This window comes from Scardinius erythrophthalmus (genome assembly GCF_964197995.2).
Source record: "Scardinius erythrophthalmus genome assembly, chromosome: 24".
NCBI classification, from domain to species: Eukaryota; Metazoa; Chordata; class Actinopteri; order Cypriniformes; family Leuciscidae; genus Scardinius; species Scardinius erythrophthalmus.
In genome coordinates, this window is record NC_138244.1 from 20,674,704 (window position 1) to 20,694,471 (window position 19,768).

The following is a 19,768-nucleotide window of genomic DNA, read 5'->3' on the forward strand; positions in this document are numbered from 1 at the left end:
TGTCAAATATGCATATCATGTATACAGAGTGAAGTATTAGTAATTAGTGCATCACTGACCTCGTTTTGTTCTGTTTATCTCCAGGTTCGTGGATTTTTCTGGTGTGGGATCCTTAAATTAAAGATACATCAATAGGTAGGCTGTGCTTTTTTCTTTTTTGACTCTTTGTAAACAAGTTTTTTTTTGTATTTCTCTTTTTCTCCCATTGTCTGATCATCTTTCTAGATTCCTATAGAAAGTCTATATCTGGTGGGCTACAGCTAATCTACAGTAAATTAGCACTGTGGTTTAGATTTATAAACCATTCCGTAAATATTTGTCATCACTTAAATGTGAAGAGAGTGACTCTGTGATTCTAGAAGAAAGCTATGATATCATATTTTTATAGGGGTGCACGATATATCGGCCGCCGATATAATATCGGCCGATATGGTCATTTTTTTTACACATCGGTATCGTTCCGATGTCAAAATAGGGCCGATGTGAACAGGCCGATATTTGACGTGTGAAGTTGAAGATGAAGTTGACGATGCTGACTAGCGATCTTTAACGAGGCTGAGAGAAATACACATTTCATACAGATGACATAAGCAGAGAACAGTCTGTTTTCTTTCGTTTTGAATTGTTCTGTTTAAAAATAGATGTTTCAAGCTTTCTATGTCTCAGGTCTGTGAGGCAGGTAGGTTTCGGTTAATTTGAGACGCGCTTCAGTTCAGGCGCCGTCGCCTCCATGTCCTGATTAAATATTTTCTAATATTTACTTCTTATTTATTTTTGATGAAACATTGATCAAAATGAAGAAACAATTAATACAAAACGAAATTAAATTTAAAGACAGGCTTTGTGCTTTCTGTTTGAGGTCTCTGTCAAAGTTTTAAAGTGGTCTTTAGTGCCGCGTTCAGACGTGCGTAACAGAGAACTGTCCCGTCAGTAACATTGTTAACGCAGTTATGTTTTTTCCCTCTTCATGACACATTTTTGATTGATCGTTTTTTGACTCGTAGATATATTGCTTGATATTTGATACCCGTTCGAATTTGATTTTTCTCAAAAGTGACAGCATGTGTGATTTGTGGATTACTGATAAGCGCGAGTGGAGAAACAGGCGTTTATTTATTCATTCTCAGTGTTGAGAAACGTAGCCTTCATGTGTTACGGTATTGTGTTAATAATAACTAAAGTAGCCTACCTAATTATGTTACATATTTATTTTGTATGAAAACTAGCGCGTTCGTTACTTATGGATTAAAAAGAAGGCTATTGTATCAGTGCTGCGTGAGCTCTCCCTCACAAACACGGATGCGCGCACACAGAGAGAGAAGACAATTGTAAAATGAAAAATTGACGGGCTAAGTTTAAATTTTGTTCTTGCTTGTTTTTTTTTCTATCAAAATGTCAGAAAGCATTTTGTATTATCCATCCGTGTTTTTAAAATTCGTTAAATGACGGACATTTTACTGTTAACACAGCCCATATGTCGGATTCGTCTTATAGCCTACTTGTTATTATTTTTAGAATAAGTGATTCGTTATGCTATTATTGGACTCCTGTCTATTCATTGTCAACTGTTTTCTATAAATATGTTTGTATTGGCTAACATTTATTCAGCTAATGCGTGTCCTGTTTAAAATGCGCAGTGTTCAAACGCAAAGACAGCACGTCACAAATATAAGCCCTTTTCCCTGTGGTATTTAGTATCATTTTTGGATATTGGAATAATAAATTAAGTAGCCTATCTTAATTGTACACAATGTTCCTGTTTTTTTTTTTTTCTGTTTTCTAAGGGTTTCTTAATTTTAGACAAGTTGACTAGCACACATTATATGCAATGCAATATAATGCATGTGTGTCGTATGTGTGACATATTTTGCATACAGGTAAAGGTGCCCAATATCAGTAATTTCTAAAGTAAAAAAAAAAAAAGTGTTTTGGAAAATAGCTCTTTATTTGATAATCATTAAAATTTGTTTTCTATACAGAGATATCGACATCGGTAAATATCGGTATCGGCCATAACAGCAATATTAATATCGGTTATCGGTATCGGCCACAATTTTCACATCGGTGCATCCCTATATTTTTAATAAAATTTCAAGCCTCTACAATTGAACGCTATTTGTATATCTGAATGTATCTATCCTTTCCAAAGTTGTGTGGTTTTAAACTTCAGTTTGAGTACAGATCTTTTATTCTTTTGGCGATAAAACGATAACGATATGTATCGCGATAGACACGTAATCAATATCAATAAAAAATGCGTTCGATAAAACGTTCGATAATTATTTTTTTTTTTTCGTTGGAAGAAACCAGCAAAGCAAGTTTGATTGCATATACAAAGGCACTCACTCTCTAGTAACTAGATAAAACAGAAAAAGTCAGCTCGCCTGACTTAAAGTCTGACCGTAGTCAGACCAATGTCGTCTGCAGATTATGCAAGACCGTCGTCAGTTTCTCTGTTATTCGCGTGCTGATGCGCTGTTCTATCGTGTGCGTTTCTCAGCGCGTACATGTGAAGCTCACATGCACTAAAAGCCTGTCTACCAGCGCCTGAATACTAAGTTATCTTTCGAGTCTTATTTTGCTTATACTGTTATATACACACAAGGTTTACATAAACTAGTCGGATATGTCTAAAGTGAAAGCAAACTTGAGAAAATTGAAAGAAAATCTGCTTGTCAAAATTAAATGCGTGTATAGGCGCGTCGCGCGCAGCTCTTAAAGAGACAGTAGTAATAGTAAACACGCTGCCGCTTGTCCTTAAAGGGATAGTTCACCCAAAAATAAAAATGATCTCATTATGTACGCACTCTAATGTTGTTCCAAACCTGTATTAATTGCCTTCTAATATTTTCTAATATTAATATTTTGAAGAATGTGGGTATCCAAACAGTAGCTGGTCTCCATTGACTTCCATAGGAGAAAAATATACTATGGAAGTCACTGGGGTACATCAACTGTTTGGTTACCCACATTCTTCCAAATAACTTTTATTTTCAACAGAAGAAAGAAACTTATTCGAGTTTAAAACAATGTGAGAGAGTAAATTATGAAAATTAGAATTTTTAGGAGAACTATCCCTTTAATGTTAATAAAACAACAAAATGTAAAGAGAAAATCACTCACTGCTCTTGACTAATAACTTTATTAATAGCTTTAATAAGTATCAATGTATAATTTATAGAAAATAGAAAGAAATAGATTTATAGAATTTATAGAAAGAAATCGTAATATTATATTTTTGCCATATCGCCCACCCCTTTATAAAGCATTTCTTACGTATTCTTTCATTTTGCACCTTAATGTTAAGAGATAATTGTTAAGTGTTCATTGTGATTTTAGACTTTTGAGTTTTCCATGGTCGTGTTGACATTTCTGCCTTTATAACTGATGGGATTATAATCAGAGGTAGGTTAAGTTAAAAATAAAAAATCTTTAAATGTAATATATTTGTCTCCTGGACTGGTCCTTATTTTAAATATGTTATAAAAAAAATTCAATAATTATCGATATCGACCGATATGAAACACTTATATCGTGATACAGTTTTCAGCCATATCGCCCAGCCCTAGCTTGTGGTAATTTTTAAGCAGTTTGATATTGAATCACGAAAAATCTGCAAATTAGGTGGAAGAAATTAGTTATCAAAAATGAATTGGAAACAAAAGTTGCATTCTGATCATTCCTTACCTGTCCTTTAAGACCATTGACTTTCAACCACTCACATGCTTTTCAACTCTGTCTATATAAGTTTGGGCTAATTTCAGTTGCTTGTAATGCTGATTGGCAAATGTGTTCCAGAGCGGTTGGCGTCATCTTCAGTAAAACCCCAGTGCTGATGATGTAAAGATCTGGCTGTAAGCTGCTATAATCTTATGAGCCAGTCAGTCCCAATCAATTTACTCTCCTCTTAGTCCAGTTAAAGCCCGACGCACAGAGGCCACAATGGCGTAATGTTGGCGGTTATGGTCTGGGTCGCACAACTTCTCAGTTTTGTTTTGGCGGCAGTCGCTGGGGTCACGGAGAGCTCACAGTTTAGGAAGGAGTTGCCCAAGTTTAAGGGGCGTGCAGAAAAGAGAATGAGGAGCAAATAATCAGACTTAAAGTCCCCCTGTGGTGAAAATCAAGTTTTTAATTTTGTTTATATGTCTATGTGGTGTTTGTAATGGGCTCTTAAGACAAAAAATGTGCAAATTCATAAGTCAACACCATTGCTGAGTATTTTCTTCTTAAAACTGCAGTGAAAAAACGCGTTTTGAAATCGCTTTCGTTTCTGACGTCACAAATTATATTGTCACCAATCAGGTCAACGTGCCGGCGGGCTTTAGCATATCATTGACTGCGAAACTAGCAGGGGCGTTGCGAAAGAAAGCCTGGTTATCCTGTATGTTTTGTTGATATGGAAAATCAGGTAGATTTAGTAATATAGCAAGTGTATGATGTATATTACGATGTTATGATGAACCGTATGCTCTTCTTCACTGACGTTCTGAGTTGTTCAAAGCGTTTCTGATGATTGTTAGAAGGCAGACTGAGATGGCGAACAGGAACATAGTTTGTGTAACATTAGCAAAACATTATTGATGCAGTACAACTTACCGAAAGTATACATAATATCGACCAATTAGTGTTTTTCAACCACGGAAAGAGGTCAATATAACAGCAGGAGAACAATTATGTCACATAACGTTACATTTACCTCAGAAAAGCCATTTAATGACCATAGCATGTTAACTGAATAGAAAAAATAGCTAGAGAGGAGATTTTGCTGAGCACTATATTACACATTTATTATATTTTTACTTATGTCATTAAATAATTGTTATTATAACAAAAACTTTATATTATATTTAATTTAATTTGTTATTTTTAACCTTTAATAATACCAGCAGATTGGGCCCTCTATGTAAACAGCATTAGGTGAGATTATTTTTTTAAATAAAATTTTAAATAAACATGTATCCAAATTAGTCAATATTGAATCAAAATCGGAATCAAATCACAAGAATGGAATTGAAATCTTGAAATTTTTGTCAAGCAATAATAAAAACTGTATCCTACCAGTCATTGTACAATGTTAACATTGTAACATGTTGTCACTAAACTTCATAAAATTCTATTTAGTTACCAAATGTTTTGACAATCACAATTACATACCCCCCCCCCCCCCCCAATTTTCTCAGACAAAGCTACCAGGAAAGCTAGGTAACTAAGTTTATTATATTCATTCACCAGTGTTTCCCCTAGAAATTTTTCCAGCAGCGGTGCTGTTACATTTTGTCACGTGGGCATGCACCTCCGGAAGATTTTTTTTAAAATAATCCCTTAAACCATGACTTCTGGCAAGTTTTGTGGATAGAAATGGACATTTTGAGACATACAAATATACCATCAACAGATTCAAGGCATGATTATTGCAGCACGTACCTTGAACTGGTCACAAACAGAAACCGTCATTTTATAATTCATGTTAACAGGATTATTCATGTTTTTCTTTTGTGTTAATTTTCAGCTATAAGGTAGAAATTGATAGGGGAAAAATGAAACAGAACAACCCAGAGAAAGATTATTTACAATTTACTGAAAATATTATCTTAATGGCAAAGGCCACACCCAATCTGTGAGCACTTAATTTTTCTGGGCTTTTCATAGAAGATCTCTAAGGCAATAGTTTTATATAATTAGTTTATTAATTAAATTAATAAAAGACCTTGAGATATGTTTGGTAATTGTACCTGAATGAATTGAAAATTAATTTGCTACATTTCAGATTAATATATTTGTTTTCCTTAAAATTTTAATTAACAGTAACTTAAACACTTTGCAGTTTGAATGATGTCCTGTATAAACAAAATGACGGAGTATGTTTTTGTTTCCACTGTTCGATCGCGCCCGCGCCTCTCACACACACACACACGCGCGCACACACATATAAGTAAACACTTTACACGCCTCCCTCTCTCTCTCTCTCTCTGCGTCTGTCGTTGCTATGCAACCATGAACAGAGAGGCGCGCCTGGAAAAACGAGCGCGCCGCGTCTACATTTTAAATTTGCACCCGCAAAAAACGCGCTATGTGAACGGCCTCTTATTGCAACGTGACATTAGCCTAATCGAAAATATTTCCATATGTGGCTCTTTCCTCCTTTCTTGTCAACAAGTGGATTCAGAGCCACCGCATTAGCAGCGCCGCCGATCGTCATATCTCAGTGTTTTTAGGTGTGTAAGTGAATGAAGTGAATGCCGTGATATTACTCATGTGAAGATTTTGCAGCGGCGCTGAAAATGCTGAATACATTGTAGGGGAAACACTGTTCACAATATGTACACATTCATTATTGATCTAGGCCTAATACATGGCCGTAGACAGGGCTTTATAATCAAAGAGGTCATAAATTTGAGGTTGTTATGGGGTTAAACATTTTTATTTCTCTGATATGTGCATTTCAAGACGTTTGAAGGCCAAAAAAGGATAAGAAATAGATTTAAAACCTGCTCTCTCCTCATCTCCATCACTCTGTCTTTTTCTCTCAGTCTCCTGATCTTGCCCTGTCTCTTCCCCTCCTAAAGCTGAACTTTTTTAATTTACTGAAGGCTACAAATTGTATTATATTAATTCTCAACATGTACACATGCATTATTAATCTTGTGCCTATGAAAACGGCTTTGTTAATGTTTCTTGTCCCCTCACAATGACATAATTACACGTTATATAGGCCTATTTTCAGCTCAAAATGGCGAAATTAGACAAAAGTTTATGTTTTCTAATTATTTTTGTCATTCGTTTAACATTTATGACCTAAAAAACTGTCAAATATAAAATGTTTAGTTTAGCTACTTACATCTCCTTAACTCGCACTTGACCGTAAACTGAAGCGTCAGTCGTGCTGCTAAAATTCCATGTAAAATTCGCGCTCAGCAGCTTCTGTGAACATAAAGCCCGCCTACTTTGATTTGATTGGTCATCTCAAATATTCTGACATTGACGAGAAGTGAAAGACCAATGAGGCTCAGATGAACAAACACACACGCGCCCCTCTGTTTCTGACCTGCGCTCTGCTTGGCGCTGCTGCGGACTGAAGATGAAGAACATTATTTAACCTTGTCAAAGACAAAAAAAAAATATATATATATTTTTAGAATAACAACATTTCTTACTCCAAGTTTTAGGGGTGCTGAGGGGCTAGACTCGCCCATGGCCTACAGTATGTTTAATGCCTTAAACGTAGAAAAGGTCTGTTTGTGATTAGCCTATTTATAACTACCTAATAGTGTTGTCACAGTACCAAAATGTAAGTATTTGGTACCAATACCAGTGAAAATCTACGGTTCTCGGTACAAATTTCGCAGTTCGTACCGCTTTCTCCTATCCACAAGCGCTTGCTCTCCTGTGGCGTCTGTCGTTTCTATGCAACCATGAATAGAGGCGCGCCAGGAAAAACGAGCACACCGCGTCACTTTTATTATGAGCGCGCTTGCCACGCACCTACATTTGAAGTAACGACTTTGCCCGCGCAAAAAACCCGCTACGTGAACGGCCCCTTATGGCAACGTGACATTAGCCTAATCGAAAATATTTCCGTATGTGACTCTTTCCTCCTTTCTTGTCAACAAGTGGATTCAGAGCTACCGCATTAGTAGCGCCGGCGGTCGCCATGTCTCAGTGTTTTTAGGTGTGTAAGTGAATGAAGTGAATGTCGTGATATTACTGATCATGTGAAGATTTTGCAGCGGCGCTGCGCCTTGAAGGAATTTAGGAGACTTAAGACTTGAGGTTTAGGGTTTAATTTAGGTGGTACTTGATTTAAAGGGCACCTATTATGCAAAATTCACTTTTACATGGTGTTTGAACATAAATGTGTGTTGGCAGTGTGTGAGCAAAACCACCCTAGAATGATAAAAATCCACCCAGTAGTTTTTTTACTATCTCAATAAATCATAAGCACTGTCTTAGAACACCCTGTTCTAGATTTTCCTCATTGTGACGTAGAAATGCGCTAAGCCCCACCGACGTGATTTGATTGACATCTGGTTTTGGCATAGACCCCGCCCTCGGTGATCTGCATCCTCAGCGACAGCCGGTAATGTCTCCTAAGAAGTGTGTTGTGGGATGTAAGAATGGACATACTAGTCTTCACTGACATCAGAGCCACTGAAAACGCAGCGGATGGATTTTATTTATGAAGAAAAGGCACCACTTAAACTTCCTAAATACAAGAATCATTTTCTGACTGACTGTTTAGTGAACGAGTTAATCCTAGAGTGTGGATCGTTGCCTACAGTTCGCGATCCAGAAAAAGTAAGTGTATTTTATGATTTTTGAGCAAATAGTCATTTCAATCGATGTCAGCAAGTTCAACAACAAATGCGTCTAAAGCTATTTATTGTCGTCGTCAACTCGTCATAGGATGTCTCAACAAACAACGTCAGACAGTTTTATGTCACGTAGGCATTTTTTTTGCAGCATTTACAAATGTAAATAAATTAAGGTCTGCTCTATCTCCATAGACAGTAGGCTATATAGTGCTAAACGTCTATCTCCCTCCCCTTAAGAAATAAATAAAAAAATTCGTTTGTACTTCACAGTAGTGTGTGTGTGTGTGTAGTTTCAAAAAATTGCGCGAACGTTATCACAGTTCGTGTGTGTGTGTGTGTGTGTGTGTGTTGCACATCCATAATGGCAAAAGGGACGCGATTAAAACTTTGTAAGTACAGAAATGTATCAAATAACCATTCCGAGACGTTTAGTCCATTCTCATTCGTGTTTATTCTGTGCCGGAGTTCTGTCATTATTCTGTCATCATCTAGGTCCAGCAGCAGGGCGGGGATATGCAGCTCATTTACATTTAAAGTGGTAGACGCCAAAACAGCTCTTTTTAAAACAGGCCCCAAAAATGACATTTTCAAATGGTTATAATAAATTAACTGTGGCGTATTTTGTGCTGAAACTTCACAAATGCATTCTGTGGACACCCAAGACCAATATTACATCTTCTAAAAAGGGGCATAATAGGTGCCCTTTAAAACATGATGGAGAATTAACCTTTTAGCACCACTTAGCGGGTATTTCAATCCAGAACTGCTGTGAACGTAATAAAACGTAGCCAGATTCACATTCTTCTGTTTCTGATAAAACTGAACATGCTGGCCATTTCACTTTGAAAGTTTCGCAAAATGTGCAAGGCACGATGTAATTTCATTTTGCAGAAATGTTACCACATGCACTTTTTCTAACGATCCTGGGTTAAGAGATTGTCATAATTACAATCAACAAGGTCATATCTGTATAAAACCATCTGCAATTTAACTTCTGATGCTAAAAGCTTTTTGTAGTACTATATAAATTTGTTGATGATTATAATAATCCTAATATTTATTTATATTCATTTAAACCATTTGAAAGCCAGAGCTCAAGACAGCATGATGGACAGTGTAACTACATAAGCTTGTCAGTTTAAGCATACAAAATATGTTGAGCTAAAACATGTAAGGAATTACAATGACAGAAAATTTTAAACGTGACTGATTAGTATACAGTAAAATAAAAAAAGAGAACCTGTAATATATACCATTTTATTGCCATCAGACAAAGCTAAAGGTGAAAAAAAAATCTGTGTCCTGTGTGAACGATCAGTTAGACAAATACAGAGAAAGAGAAATTCAAGAGAGACAGAGTGTACGAATTAGTTAAGACAAAATAAACCAACAGCTAGAAGATGAGAAGACAGAAAAACAAATTTGACTACCCAGTGTCAGCACAAAAGAAACGTATGTCTTTCCCCAAATACACAGAGAAAAGACAAATAAATGAGTGTTCTTACAAAGTGTAAGCATGTTAGAACATCCAAATATCCTCTTGTGTGAATGATGTACGATTTCATCTCTTGGAGACAAAGAAAGCAAAAGGATTAGTTTGAGTTATTTGTCTTTCAGCAGAAGCTTTTATCTAAAAAAAACGTACTGGGGGAACCTCAGGTTAAACAGTCCGCTCAAAGGTGTAACGAGGATAGGATGAGTGAATCTCACAGAGAAATGGCCGGGTCATGTTTCCCCCTAAAACAAGGGAAAAAAAATTAAAATATGGATGTGATTCGTATTATATTAAAAATGTGATTTGTTATTTTTTATTTTTATTTTAAAGTTAATCTGCATAGCATTTAATGGATTTGATTCAAACTTTTTAATTGACTGACAGCCCTGTTGGGACAGAATACATTTTTAAATATTTAATTTCCCAATTTTATCTAAAAAAATTTATTTTTAGAGGTGGGAATACAATTTGCCAGGGATGGGAATTGTAAGTTATTGATTCTGGTTCTGACTCCTCTTGAAGATTTTGCTTCCTTAACCTTTGATTGAGGATTTTTTATTCTACAAGTACAGCGTAATACAGTAAATTGCATGATGTATGTTTTTTATTCACTAAAAAGAACCGCCTCATAAGATTCATTAATTCAGGAATTGAACTACTCTGGTTGTTGGATGTGTTTGATTCACTAAAATGATCCAGTTCATAAGATTCATTCGTTGGGGAATTTGACTACTCTACTTGTGCTATATATGTTTGTTTTTTCTAAAAAATAACCCACTCAAAATATTTATTTGTTGGGATTTGTACTACACTGGTTATGCTGTACGTGTTTGATTCACTAAGAACCTGCTCATAAGATTCATTTGTTCAAGATTCTGACTACAATGGTTGCACTGTGTGTTTCTGATTAACTCAAAATGTTAATTCCTTTGAGAATTGGACTACTCTGGTTGTGCTGTATGTGTTCAGTTCACTTTTCAATTCACAATTCACAATAATTGGACTACAATGGTCACACTGTATGTTTTTGATTCACTAAAAGAACCTGCTCATAAAATTTGTTCTGCGACCTGACTACAATGGCTGCATCTGTATGTCTTTACAGAACTGGCTGAAAAGATCATAAAGGAATTGGACTTGATTTGGTTCTGTTTTTTGTTTTTTTATGGAACCAGTTTTGAAGGCCCAGTGTTCAGTTCCTAACCCTGATTCTGAGTCAAGAAAATGTAGATATCCTGGCAGTTAGCTACTGAGAATTGTTGTGTGTGGTATTTTCTTTTTCATGAGATTCCCCCAGATCATCTCATTATCTGCAATCTTTAGGTTGACAGCCCAGGTTTAAACCAGAACCAATTACACAGTGAAGTGGAGAAATGCGTGAAAGAACAAGAGATTAAGAGTGTAAGCACTGCAGGATGTGTCCTAAGCTCAGGACTGAAGAGCATGTCTGTCTGAGAGCTCTTTCGAGGCTGGAAGCTTGGGATTTGTGTGGAAACTGGGATAGCGTCCATTGTGCAGATCCACATAATCCCTGCCAGAGCAATCAGGTATCAGAGCTTGCACCAAAGTGCTACATTCCCCTTGTGCGCTCAACAGACGGGGATTCGCACAGATTCGGCCTTTGCTTTGAGCCAGAATCCTGAAAAATCAAGGGAAATAAGTCCCCTTGTTTTCGGGTGCAGTTGCCAGATATTGTGTTTCGGTAAGAGCTTACAGGGAAAGTAAAGCCATATGAAGCAAATCGCTTCTACCTAGCTTATTTCTAAATAGCTTCTACCAGTATCGACTCCAGGGAAGGACATTGTTGCGATGCATGCCGATTCAAATTCACTTTTCAAATACTTTTGAAACCTAAGGTTTCTCTCACATGGAAATGCAATACACCCTCTCCAACAATGAAATCACAGTTCATTTTCTTTAACATCAATTGATGTTGAAAACAATGAGTACCAAATTGAGCAAGATCTCATGAATAACTTGGATTACTTATTAGATTACTTTTTTTTTTGGTCAAATTGGGAGTATTTTAAAAACTGCTGATCTACTGGGATTTTCACGCAGAACCATCTCTAGGGTTTACAGAGAATGGTCTGAAAAAAAAAAATATCCAGTGAGTGGCAGTTCTGTAGGTGAAAGTGCTTTGCTGATGCCAGAGGTCAGAGGAGAATGACCAGACTGGTTCCAGCTGATAGAAAGACAACAATAACTCAAATAACCAGTCGTTACAAGCGAGGTCTGCAGAAGAGCAACACGTCAAACCTTGAAGCAGATGAGCTACAGCAGCAGAAGACCACACGGGGTGCCTGTCCTGACTGGTCTGATGGGTCTCGATTCCTGCTGCGACATTCAGATGGTAGGGTCAGAATTAGACATAAACAACATGAAAGGATGGATCCATCCTCCCTTGTATCAGAGGTTCAGGCTGTTGCTGGTGTAATGGTGTGTTGGATATTTTCCTGGCGCACTTTGGGCCTCTTAGTACCAATTAAGCAACATTTAGAAAAGCCACAGCCTACCTGAGTATTGTTGCTGACCATGTCCATCCCTTTATGACCACAATGTATCTTCTGATAGCTACTTGCAACAGGATAAGACGCCACGTCACATCTAAAACTGGATTATTGAACATGAAAATGAGTTCACTGTAATGAAACTGACTCCAGTCACCAGATCTCAATCCAATAGAGCATCTTTGGATGTGCAGCTGACAAATCTGCAGCAATTGCATGATGCTATCCTGTCAGTATGAAACAAAATATCTGAGGAATGTGTCCAACACCTTGTTGAATCTGTGCCACAAAGAATTAAGGCAACTCTGAACGCAAAAGAGGGTCCAACCCAGTACTAGCAAGGTGTACCTAACTAGATGTACCGCATCGCGGTACAAAATATGACCGCCGCTCAGGCCTGCACTGGCTTTCCACAAAAATAAATGACGTGGAGTAATTTGGCTGTATTGCGTGTTTATGTATATACCTAAAAAAAGTAATAGTATGTGCATGTCTGTCTGTGTGTGTGTGTGTGTGTGTGTGTGTGTGTGTGTATGTGTGTGTCTGTGTGTGTGTGTGTGTGTGTGTCTGTGCGTGTATGTATGTGTGCGTACATGTGTGCGCGTGTGTGTTTGTGTGTGTGTGTCTGTGCATGTGGATTTGTATGTGTGTGTATGGGTGTGTGTCTGTGCGTGTGGATGTCAGTGTGTGTGCATGCTTGCGTTTGTTTGTATTCCTGCATGTGTGTGTGTGACAGTATCATCCTAAACCAGCAACCCTTCGCTCAACAGCACCATCTACAGGCCGATGAGTGTACAGTCACTAAATGTGCACATAAATGAATTTATTTTATACCCCCCCATGGATGAAATTCTACAAAACTTAGCAGAGGATACCCCCAGAGGATGTCAAGTTAATCATACACATGAAATATGGTGCAGTTCTGAACATCTCCACTGAAGATAGGGGCGATTAAAGCAGAATAATATTGCATTTTCATTTTTTATGGGTGGGGCGCAAATCACAAATGAGTGATTATGGGCTAGGTTGATGTGGGCCCTTAAGAGCAACATACCATAACAATTACAAATGTTTACAATTACAAATTACAAAGCCATAACAAATGCATTTTTTTGGGTTTGGGGGGGCCCAGCGCGGGGGGGGGGGGGGGGGGGGGGTGAGTGGCCCCCGGGGACCAAACGAAATTTTTCCGTAGAAGTCTAGTGGGGCTACATGCTCACCAAATTTCATGTTCCCCGGTGTTTCGGTGTCCCTGGTATCGTTGACGAAAAATTTACGGGGGCCCCAGCGCAGGGGGGGGGAAGTGGCCCCCGGGGACCAAACGAAATTTTTCCATAAAAGTCTAGTAGACCAACATACCATAAAAATTTCTTCATCCTCGGTGCCACGGTTCAGGTAGTTATTTAGGAAAAACTGAATTTTTTGGGGTTTGGGGGGGCGCGGGGGGGGAGTGGCCCCCGGGGACCAAACGAAATTTTTCCGTAGAATTGTAGTGGGGCTACATGCCCACCAAATTTCATATTCCCCGGTGCTTCGGTGTCCCTGGTATCGTTGACGAAAAATTTACGGGGGCCCCAGCGCGGGGGGGGGGGAAGTGGCCCCCGGGGACCAAACAAAAATTTTCCGTAAAAGTCTAGTAGACCAACATACCATAAAAATGTCTTCATCCTCGGTGCCACGGTTCAGGTAGTTATTTAGGAAAAACTGCATTTTTTTGGTTTTGGGGGGGCCCAGCGCGGGGGGGGAGTGGCCCCCGGGGACCAAACGAAATTTTTCCGTAGAAGTCTAGTGGGGCTACATGCCCACCAAATTTCATGTTCCCCGGTGCTTCGGTGTCCCTGGTATCGTTGACGAAAAATTTACGGGGGCCCCAGCGCGGGGGGGGGAGTGGCCCCCGGGGACCAAACGAAATTTTTCCGTAAAAGTCTAGTAGACGAACATACCATAAAAATTTCTTCATCCTCGGTGCCACGGTTCAGGTAGTTATTTAGGAAAAACTGCATTTTTTTGGGTTAAGGGGGGCCCAGCGCGGGGGGGGGGAGTGGCCCCCGGGGACCAAACGAAATTTTTCCTTAGAAGTCTAGTGGGGCTACATGCCCACCAAATTTCATGTTCCCCGGTGCTTCGGTGTCCCTGGTATCGTTGACGAAAAATTTACGGGGGCCCCAGGGGACCAAACGAAATTTTTCCGTAAAAGTCTAGTAGACAAACATACCATAAAAATTTCTTCATCCTCGGTGCCACGGTTCAGGTAGTTATTTAGGAAAAACTGCATTTTTTTTGGGTTAAGGGGGGCCCAGCGCGGGGGGGGGAGTGGCCCCCGGGGACCAAACGAAATTTTTCCGTAGAAGTCTAGTGGGGCTACATGCCCACCAAATTTCATGTTCCCCGGTGTTTCGGTGTCCCTGGTATCGTTGACGAAAAATTTACGGGGGCCCCAGCGCGGGGGGGGAAGTGGCCTCCGGGGACCAAACGAAATTTTTCCGTAAAAGTCTAGTAGACCAACATACCATAAAAATTTCTTCATCCTCGGTGCCACGGTTCAGGTAGTTATTTAGGAAAAACTGAATTTTTTGGGGTTTGGGGGGGCCCAGCGCTGGGGGGGAGTGGCCCCCGGGGACCAAACGGAATTTTTCCGTAGAAGTCTAGTGGGGCTACATGCCCACCAAATTTCATGTTCCCCGGTGCTTCGCTGTCCCTGGTATCGTTGACGAAAAATTTACGGGGGCCCCAGCGCGGGGGGGGAAGTGGCCCCCGGGGACCAAACGAAATTTTTCCGTAAAAGTCTAGTAGACCAACATACCATAAAAATTTCTTCATCCTCTGTGCCACGGTTCAGGTAGTTATTTAGGAAAAACTGCATTTTTTGGGTTTTGGGGGGGCCCAGCGCGGGGGGGGAGTGGCCCCCGGGGACCAAACGAAATTTTTCCGTAGAAGTCTAGTGGGGCTACATGCCCACCAAATTTCATGTTCCCCGGTGCTTCGGTGTCCCTGGTATCGTTGACGAAAAATTTACGGGGGCCCCAGCGCGGGGGGGGGAGTGGCCCCCGGGGACCAAACGAAATTTTTCCGTAAAAGTCTAGTAGACGAACATACCATAAAAATTTCTTCATCCTCGGTGCCACGGTTCAGGTAGTTATTTAGGAAAAACTGCATTTTTTTGGGTTAAGGGGGGCCCAGCGCGGGGGGGGAGTGGCCCCCGGGGACCAAACGAAATTTTTCCTTAGAAGTCTAGTGGGGCTACATGCCCACCAAATTTCATGTTCCCCGGTGCTTCGGTGTCCCTGGTATCGTTGACGAAAAATTTACGGGGGCCCCAGGGGACCAAACGAAATTTTTCCGTAAAAGTCTAGTAGACAAACATACCATAAAAATTTCTTCATCCTCGGTGCCACGGTTCAGGTAGTTATTTAGGAAAAACTGCATTTTTTTTGGGTTAAGGGGTGCCCAGCGCGGGGGGGGGAGTGGCCCCCGGGGACCAAACGAAATTTTTCCGTAGAAGTCTAGTGGGGCTACATGCCCACCAAATTTCATGTTCCCCGGTGTTTCGGTGTCCCTGGTATCGTTGACGAAAAATTTACGGGGGCCCCAGCGCGGGGGGGGAAGTGGCCTCCGGGGACCAAACGCAATTTTTCCGTAAAAGTCTAGTAGATCAACATACCATAAAAATTTCTTCATCCTCGGTGCCACGGTTCAGGTAGTTATTTAGGAAAAACTGAATTTTTTGGGGTTTGGGGGGGCCCAGTGCTGGGGGGGAGTGGCCCCCGGGGACCAAACGGAATTTTTCCGTAGAAGTCTAGTGGGGCTACATGCCCACCAAATTTCATGTTCCCCGGTGCTTCGCTGTCCCTGGTATCGTTGACGAAAAATTTACGGGGGCCCCAGCGCGGGGGGGGAAGTGGCCCCCGGGGACCAAACGAAATTTTTCCGTAAAAGTCTAGTAGACCAACATACCATAAAAATTTCTTCATCCTCTGTGCCACGGTTCAGGTAGTTATTTAGGAAAAACTGCATTTTTTGGGGTTTGGGGGGGCCCAGCGCGGGGGGGGGAGTGGCCCCCGGGGACCAAACGAAATTTTTCCTTAGAAGTCTAGTGGGGCTACATGCCCACCAAATTTCATGTTCCCCGGTGTTTCGGTGTCCCTGGTATCGTTGACGAAAAATTTACGGGGGCCCCAGCGCGGGGGGGGGGGGGGGAAGTGGCCCCCGGGGACCAAACGAAATTTTTCCGTAAAAGTCTAGTAGACCAACATACCATAAAAATTTCTTCATCCTCGGTGCCACGGTTCAGGTAGTTATTTAGGAAAAACTGCATTTTTTGGGGTTTGGGGGGGCCCAGCGCGGGGGGGGAGTGGCCCCCGGGGACCAAACGAAATTTTTCCTTAGAAGTCTAGTGGGGCTACATGCCCACCAAATTTCATGTTCCCCGGTGCTTCGGTGTCCCTGGTATCGTTGACGAAAAATTTACGGGGGCCCCAGCGCGGGGGGGGAAGTGGCCCCCGGGGACCAAACGAAATTTTTCCGTAAAAGTCTAGTAGACCAACATACCATAAAAATTTCTTCATCCTCGGTGCCACGGTTCAGGTAGTTATTTAGGAAAAACTGCATTTTTTGGGGTTTGGGGGGGCCCAGCGCGGGGGGGGAGTGGCCCACGGGGACCAAACGAAATTTTTCCTTAGAAGTCTAGTGGGGCTACATGCCCACCAAATTTCATGTTCCCCGGTGCTTCGGTGTCCCTGGTATCGTTGACGAAAAATTCAGTAAGGTGACGGAAAAAAAAAAAAAAAAAAATTTGACAATCCCTATATGACCGCTTTCGCTAGCTACGCTAGCGGCGGTCATAATAAAGTGGCCTATGTGTGTATATAAAATGCATTTGTAGACATAATATACAGGGCTTAAAGTATTCCGGCACCATGCCGGATCTCCGGCGTGCGGCCGTGAGGGGAAAAAAAATTGGGAACTTGCATGCGGTTTAATATTTTCGAGTCAATTGATTTCACCTACCAATCATATGAGAGGATCGCTGCTCTAACTAACGTTACAAGCCTATCAGAAGCAGAGCAGGGCGGGTCCTGGCAACACACAGTGTGATTGAGATCCATACGTTAGCGTCGTCGGTGAAAGCATGGAGCGCAAGTTCATAAAGCCCGGGGATGATGTCCACGGCCACGGGTATAATTTCCTATGCGGACGGGGGGCATGTCCCCCCACTTTCAAATTCGTTTGTTGTGATTTTTAACCGCACGCCGTCATTGCCACAGAGGAGCAGGACCGAGCCTGTAAAATAGTTCACTGAAAGTTCTAATGCGCAGGTATAGCGGTTGCGACCATAGACTATAAAAAAATAGATTGCGACACAGTTAGTGATGAAACGCGAGAAACAACAACAGGCGAATGTCATTATGGATGAAAAGAAAGAAAGGAGATGTGAGTTGGTTGATTCAGGAAATTAGCTCAGGTCAGGATAATGGGTAACTTCAGACTGTTAGATAAATATTAAATGTAGAACATTCTGTGTAGCTTAATAAAAAAAACATTCTGTGTGTAGGCCTACCATTAGTGTTGTTTTTGGCAGCCTGTTTTAATTTTAGTTTTAGTCTAGTCTTTGTGTCAGGCTGTCATTTTAGTTTTTATTAGTTTTAGTCACATTCATACTCTTTTTAGTCTAGTCTAGTTTTAGTCGACGAAAACTGATGACATTTTAGTCTAGTTTTAGTCAACGAAAACTGATGACATTTTAGTCTAGTTTTAGTCGACGAAAACTGATGACATTTTAGTCTAGTTTTAGTCAATGAAAATTGTATTTTAGTCTCTTTTTAGTAATGTGATTCTATTTAACCCAGTCAATATAGAATTTCAAACAAGGCTATCTTATTATAGGCTATTTAGTAGGCCTATATTTAGGGCTGTGACGGTGGCAGGTTTTTTTTTACCACCGCGGTAATGGACCAACTACCGGCGGTGGTTGGGGGGTTATTTAAAAAAAAAATCGTTTTATATTTCCACACAAAGACGCGTGATATACACTCTGCGCTTTGAGAGGGATGTGGGACGCAGGAAAACACGAAGATATCGATCTCTATCGATCTCTTTATGATATCTTTGTTTTTTCTACTTGATGTAAATTGGTTTGAAGAGCGAATTTTATCCTCCACAAGGCCGAAATATTTAGGCAATGTTTGAGATTGCGCTGCCAGAGAAAGTGAAACTAAAAATCACCCGCGCGTGTGAAGCGCGCTTTACAACTAAACTTGACGCGCCCTATGTCTATATAACAAGCACAAACTGTGTTAAAAAGAATTTGACATGCAAGTACAAATGTAGGCCATCTGTCCTACAGCGTTTTTCTACGTTACCACAGTAAAGAATACGAATATAATAGGCCTAATTAAAAGCGAACCAAGAAACGTTATAATACCTTTAGAAAATGGGTGAGACGTGACGTGAGTGAAGATTTGGGAAAAGAAACAAGAGATTCCATGCAGGGATGAGTCACGATTTTTGGATATTCGATTAGTTTATTTAATTATAGGATATCGAATAGGTTTTGCGATTATTCTCTAAAATAAAATCTCCATGTTCTGGCGCTGATGCGGTGACGTGTTCATGTAACCAGAGACATGCAGCTGTCACAAAGAACCGGCAAAAGTAATGATTATGAATGTGTCAAATACATCAATGAGACATTTTAATAGAATAACTAATGGAGTAATATATTGTTAAATTCGCTGATAATCGGGTGACCAGATCGCAATCCAGAATTTAAAGCCGACAAAGCTATGGGTTCACGCACAAATCTCTCATTCGTCGTGACGTTAACATTTCGTCTCGTCTCGTTTTGGTCAACGAAAATGAAGAGACATTTTAGTATAGTTTTTATTTTTTTAAACCACATTTAGTCTCGTTTTTATTCGTCAACGATATTGCATTATACATGTATTTTAGTCATCGTCACATGACCATGCATTTACGTCTAGTCTATTTCGTCATAATTTTCGTTGACGAAAGCAACACTACCTACCATGAAAACGAGTCCACTTCAAACCGCAGTATTTTCTGTCAGCAATGTATGAAAAGTGCTGTCAACGTCAACGCATGCGATTCATTTTTGTCCAGCTTTAACGTTTTAAAATATTTAACGCAATTAACGCAGCATCCATCCGTTCTTTTTTTCTTTCTGACATCCTTTAGCTAGGGTTATGATCACGCTCTTATTCACGCAAATGCTTTAACCATTCCTGCGCGACAGGACAAAAGAGAACGCGCTTTTAGTGTATGTCCTGACACGTACGACGCACAGAAAGATGCGCGCCAGTATCGAGTTCTCTTTCGCGCTTGAACGAACAATAACACACACATTTATGCCAGAATGTCCTCTTTGTCGAGTATCCTCACAAGAACAGTCTTAAATGAGTTAAGTAAATTCTTAAATGGAAGTAAATGGTAGA

At 40.2% G+C, this 19,768-nt stretch overlaps 1 protein-coding gene across 4 annotated transcripts in view; it reads left to right on the forward strand.

Moving 5' to 3' along the window:
- znf469 (zinc finger protein 469) overlaps nucleotides 1–19,768 on the forward strand; it is a 377,504-nt gene that overhangs the window by 107,491 nt on the left and 250,245 nt on the right. For all 4 annotated transcript variants that reach the window (XM_081356733.1, XM_081356735.1, XM_081356732.1 and 1 more), the window contains exon 2: nucleotides 85–135. The gene's annotated coding sequence lies outside the window, so the exon portion shown is untranslated. The remainder of the gene's footprint in view (nucleotides 1–84; nucleotides 136–19,768) is intronic.